The sequence below is a fragment of the Lycium barbarum genome, chromosome 6, assembly GCF_019175385.1.
Source record: "Lycium barbarum isolate Lr01 chromosome 6, ASM1917538v2, whole genome shotgun sequence".
NCBI lineage: Eukaryota > Viridiplantae > Streptophyta > Magnoliopsida > Solanales > Solanaceae > Lycium > Lycium barbarum.
This window is the reverse complement of record NC_083342.1, coordinates 12,254,311-12,260,620: the sequence shown is the minus strand read 5'-3', so window position 1 is coordinate 12,260,620 and position 6,310 is coordinate 12,254,311. Positions and strand designations below refer to the sequence as shown.

Here is a 6,310-nt window from a genome sequence, read left to right as displayed (position 1 = left end):
AAAATGGAGAAGACAGGACCAGGAGACTGTGTTGCAAACATGGCAGGTATCACCTCATTTTTATACTAAAGCAGGTTGTGATGATGAGTGGATAGTGAAGCAACACATCATATCACACCTAGTAAGGAAATCTTAACTGCCATTAGAAAGCTAGAAGATCATAACAATAATGCAGTACAAGTGCCAGCAGGAAATAAATGTCACATAGAAGGAGTAGGCAATGCACCACTCTTTGGGAAACATGAATTGCAAAAAGTCTTACATGTGCCAAATTTCAAGTTTAACTTACTATCAGTATCTAAGTTGACTAAAGAACTTGTTTGCTCAGTATCCTTTTATCCATACTTTTGTATATTTCAGGCATTCTTCACTGGCAAAGTGATGGGGATTGGTAGAGAAAGAGATAGTCTATACATCCTAAGAAGACAGCAGATGCAACCAACAATAAATTCTGCAATTTCTAGTAATAGCAGTGTTGATGGCAAGCTGTGGCACCTGAGATTAGGGCATGCATCAATAAAGACACTGGAACATATCAAGTCCTTTCCTAACATCATCAACAAGGATATACAACAAACTTGTGAGATCTATCCATTAGCCAAGCAATGTAGGCTGAAATTTCCTTCTAGTAGCAGCATAACTACTCATGTGTTTGATTTAGTCCATATTGATGTATGGGGATCATATAGGAAGCCCACATGTGATAAGAAGTACTATTTTATTACTATAGTAGATGATTACAGTAGATATACTTGGATCTGTCTGATACATTCTAAGTGTGAAGTAATTGTGGTGCTTAAAGATTTCTTAGCTTTAATAAAAAATCAGTTTGCCCTGTCTGTAAAAATCTTGAGGTCAGATAATGGTTCTGAATTCTTTAATGCTTCTTGCACTGAACTGTTTGCCTCTAATGGTATTGTGCATCAAATTAGTTGTGCCTACACTCCACAACAGAATGGCATTGTGGAGAGGAAGCAGAGGCACATATTAGAAATGGCAAGGGCCTTGAAATTTCAAAGTTCCGTTCCTATTCATTTTTGGGGAGATTGTATCAAAACAGCAGTCTATCTGATCAACAGGATGCCAATTAACACTCTGCAAAGTAAGACACCATATGAAGTATTATATGGCAAAGCACCTAACTTAGATCATCTAAGGGTGTTTCGTTGTCTGTGCTTTGCTAGCAAATTTCCCAACGATGATAAGTTTGCTTCAAGAGCTAGAAAAGCTATGTTTGTGGGATATTCAGAGACTCAGAAAGTTTACAGACTATATGATCTCATTGATCATGTTTTCTTTGTCAGTAGATATGTTAGTTTTAGAGAATATTGCTTCCCATATTGATGTGCCGTGAATTTCGGCACATTTTATGCCTTTGTCACTAGAAGTGTTGCTTGTTTTAAGTGTTTTTACATCGTTTCTTATGTTATTTTGGTGTTTTGTAGGGTTGGTTGACTAAGGAATGGAAATGATAAGAAATACTGAAAAACGGACAACTTGGAGCAAAAGGACGGTCCGTAACTCGAGTTACGGACCGTAACGTGATCCGTACCAGAGAGGAAGATCCAGATACGTGCCGCTATAAAGGACGATCCGTAACTCATGTTACGGTATGTAACGTGTACCGTAATCTGAAGGAAATTTCCAGTAAGAAGCCTAAAGTAGTGTCACATGTTACGCCCAGAAGGACGGTCCGTAACTCAGGTTACGGGGCGTAACGTCGTGGCATAACGCATTGGCCACTGAACACTGAGGCCATGATCCGCTGGAAGATACGGACCGTAACCTGTGTTACGGTCTGTCGCAAGAAGCCGTAACGGTTGACCTAATCAAGCTGACAAAGGACGAAATCGAAGGACGGACCGTAACCTGTGTTATGGTCCGTAACGATGCCGCGTAAGGGTGTTTTTGTCCAGAAATTTGGCGCGATTTTTGGCCCTATAAATACTTAAAGTTAGGGTTTTAATTCATATTCTGATTTTCTTTGGGAGCAGTAACTTTAAGCCTTAAATATTTGAAGTGGTTGGAGCATTTAAAGCACCAACTTCACTTTCATTCCATATTGTATTAGCATTGTAAGCATATTATGTTAACTTTTAAGCTTTCTTTGTTAACCAAAATGATGAGTAGCTAATTTTATTTCTAAGGTTGTGGATCCCATGATGGGTATTATGTGAATGGGTTTCTACTATTGATATATGCATAATGGTTGTTAGTATTTATTCTATCTTTGTGCGTTAGCGTTGGGTAATGATTGCAAGCATTAGCCTAAGCCATTATACTAACTTTTCTTGGGAAAGAGAGTCAGTATTAGTAAGATTGAATAACAATGACTCGGGGCGTTAACCCTCATTTAATAGACTAACTTAGGGATAAGAACAAGTCTAATTGGCATTTCAACTCTTTTACATTTGGAAAAATCATAAAGAGGAAATACGGCCTAACTGTTGGGAAACATTAGGAAGTCCTTAAGAGATCAAGTGCATATTTTTAGAACAACCATTAGAAGTATATCACATTGAAACGTGAAGCATAATATCTAATCAAAATGGGGAACACAACCTTAGTCTCTCTCTCGCATTAAGTACAATTCAAGTCAAAGTATTCAATTACGTTACTCAACAAATATTTCAAACTATTCGTAATAGGATTAAAGCCTTTAAAGACTAGTATCGCATACAATTAGTACCATTTTCTCTCCATATTCCCTGTGGGATTCGACCCCAACCTTGTTTGGGTTACTATATTTGACAACGTTCGTTTTACGCCATTAATAGGTGTAATTTGAGCGTATCAAATTTTGGCGCCGTTGCCGGGGAATACGGTTTTGAAATTACTGATTGTGCGTACTCTTCTTTAAAACTTTTTCTATTCCATCACACCTTGTTTGTTATTGTGGTGAACCAGGTGAACATGGCTGGAAGACAGAATCGAAATCAAGGAAACCAAGGTGGACTCCAAGTGAACCCACCTGCACCAGAAGCGGACGAAGATGAGAATATATTTGCGGAATTCACCAATGAAGCTGATTATGCTTCTGCTGTGGTCCCTCATAGGACTAGAAATGCTTCGTTCTAAATTGATAGTTCTATCTATCAGCTGCTGAAACTTGAAGTTATTTTTGAAATTCTTTGGAGGATTGTCCACTTCGACATTTGAAGAACTTCCTGCACATGTGTGTTCAACAATCCCAAGGTGTTTTTTCTGCTGATGCACTTCGGTTACGGGTCTTCAAATATTCCTTGGCTGGCCAAGCAAGGGAATGGTATGAAAAGCCTTCCAGCAATTCTATTCATACCTGGAGCGAGCTAGCCCATACATTTCTGAAGAAGTGGCTCCCACTGAGCAAAAAGGCTGAACTTTGAGATAAGATCTTTGAGTTCAAACAGCTCCCGGGGGAACAATTATATTCTGCATGGGAGCGGTTCAAGTACTATGTAGCTCAATCTCCACCTCACGGGTTTCCGAATGCTATTCTCACGGAGAAATTCTACAAGGGCTTAGATACAATGAATCAGATTGCTATCAATACTGCCGCGGGAGGATGCTTCATGGACAAGTCATTTATCGCCATCACCCGTTTGCTTGATAAACTCACCACCCACTATCAAGCTTGGAATTCAACTGATAGTGAGAGTCTCTCGTATGGTAGTCCATCACTAGCTGCCGTTGCAAAAGAAAACCATGAGAGAGATCATGCCTTTGCTCAATTGCAAACCACGGTGGATCTATTATCAAAGAAGTTGGCAGAAAAGGATGCACAAGGGGTAAATGTTGTTGAGGAGTTATCACCTCATCCACAGGGGATGTATCAAGTCCCTGAGAGGATGTACCAAGATGGGCAACAACATTATGAAGATGCTAATTATGTTAACAACTCGCAGGGGGGTTATTAAAGGCAAAATTATCAAGGTCCGGGCCATCACCCATGGCAAAAGCCTCAACACCAATTTCAAAGGAACAATTATAGCAGAAATGATCAGGTAAATCCAAATCAAGGGAATTACAATAACAACAATCATGGCAACAAGAGCTCGAACCCCTACATTCCACCAAGGGGGCAAGCATCAAGTTCCCAACAGTGGAGAGACAATTCAGCTAGTAACTCTGCTAGCAATGCTGCTAATGATTCTGCGGAGCTGAAAAGTATGATGCAGAAAATGCTAATGAAATCAGACAGAACTGAGAGCACAATAAAGGGAATGTCTCAGGTTCAACTATCTCATTCAGCTTCCATTCAGAAGCTTGAATCGCAATTCAGAGACCTTTCCAGAGAAGTGCATACTCCTCAACGTGGACAACTACCAAGTGATACAGTCCCAAATCCGAAAGGTAGTGGGGTAAACTCTGTGGAGCATGTAGCTGTTATTAGCACCCGAAGTGGAAAAATACTTCAAGGTGCTGATAAAAAAGTGATTGATCTCGAGCCAATTATTGAAGAAGAGGCACAACCTGATGTATCTGATGTTATTGTGGAGGAAGAAACAGAGGAGGAAGTCCCTATTATAGCTGATGAGGAGCAAAATCTTGATAATCTCAAGGCATAAGGAGAAAAACATGAAAAGGGGAAGGAAAAACTTTCTGGCGCTCTACGCCCTTTGACTCAAATGTTCAAATCTTCACCGCCTTTTCCTCAAAGGCTAGTGAGGAAAACAAAAGATGACAAATGTTTGCGATTTTATGATCAACTCAAGCAATTGACGATAAACATTCCTTTCATGGACGCTGTCCAAGAAATGCCTGGGTTTGCTAAGTATTTGAAGAATCTCTTAACAAAGAATAAGAATCTATTGAAACATGACACTGTGGGTATCACTCATCGCGTTAGTGCTATTTTTTCCAAGACCACAGTGCAAAAAAGGGAAGATCCTGAAGCATTCACCATTCCATGCACCATAGCGCAACAGGATTTGGCCAAGGCGTTGTGTGATAACGGAGCTAGCATAGATTTTCAAGAGATCAGGATTAGGGATACCAAGGCCAACTACCATGAGGTTGCAGATGGCTGACAGGTCGATAAAAAGGCCAGTTGGGGTAGTTGATGATGTGCTTGTTCAAATTTGGGAATTCCTACTGCTGGCAGATTTCGTGATTCTTAACTGTGCTATTGATCAAGAAATTACTATTATTCTAGGGAGACCTTTCCTTGCTACAGGGAGGGCTCTTATGGATTCAGAGAAGAATGAAATCAAGTTCCGGGTGAACGATGAGGAGGTGACTTTTCACGCCAGCAAGGGTATGAAATTGCCTAGTCTTTATCAAAGTATTTTAGTCATTAATTCTTTTGATGTGGTGGATGAAGCGGTAGAATTCAAGATGGAGGAAGAATGCTTGGGTGAAGCATTATCGGCCATTTTGGTAAATTTTGATGCAGAAGAAATGGAAGGATATATTGAGACGGTGAATTCACTCATCGGTCTGGGGTCTTACTCTTATGAGCCCAAGAAATTGTCTCTTGATTTAGAAAAGCGAACAACTCCTCCAGCAAAACCGTCAATTATTGAGCCACCGAAGTTGGAGCTCAAGCAACTTCCATCCCATCTTAGATATGAGTTTCTTGGAGCAAATGCCACTCTCCCAGTTATTGTGTCATCACTTCTGAATGAGGGACAAACTCACAGACTCATCGTAGTTTTGAGGAAACATTTGTGAGCTATGGGTTGGACTATTGCAGACATCCGGGGGATTATTTGTGAGCACCGAATTCAGTTGGAAGAGGAAAGTTCACCAAGTTTTGAGCATCAGAGAAAATTGAATCCACCGATGAAAGAGGTGGTAAAGAAAGAGATTATTAAGTGGCTAGATGCTGGGGTGGTTTACCCGATTGCCAACAGTCCATGGGTAAGTCCAGTCAAGTGTGTGCCAAAGAAAGGGGGCATAATTGTTGTCCCTAATTCTAAAAATGAGTTGATTCCTACAAGAACTATCACCGGTTGGAGAGTGTGTATGGACTACAGGAAGCTGAACACTGCATCTTACAAGGATCATTTCCTGATGCCTTTTATTGATCAAATGTTTGATCAGCTAGCTAGAAGGTCTTATTATTGTTTCTTGGATGGGTACTCAGGTTACAACCAAATCAACATTGCATTGGAAGACCAAGAAAAGACTACTTTCACTTGTCCCTATGGGACATTCGCTTTCAGCCGGATGCCATTTGGTCTTTGCAATGCCCCAGCTACTTTCCAACGATGCATGATGTCCATATTTTCTGACATGGTTGAAAACTTTCTTGAAGTCTTCATGGATGACTTCTCTGTGGTGGGAGATTCATTCGATGAATGTTTAGACCATCTTGATCGGGTGCTAC

At 40.3% G+C, this 6,310-nt stretch overlaps 1 non-coding gene across 1 annotated transcript; it reads right to left on the bottom strand.

The window, feature by feature from the left end:
* Positions 1 to 3,356: 3,356 nt before the first annotated feature.
* Positions 3,357 to 3,463, bottom strand: LOC132600959 (small nucleolar RNA R71). Its single transcript, XR_009567413.1, has one exon. It is a non-coding gene; the product is annotated as a small nucleolar RNA R71 (small nucleolar RNA).
* Between the last annotated feature and the right edge of the window lie 2,847 nt (positions 3,464 to 6,310).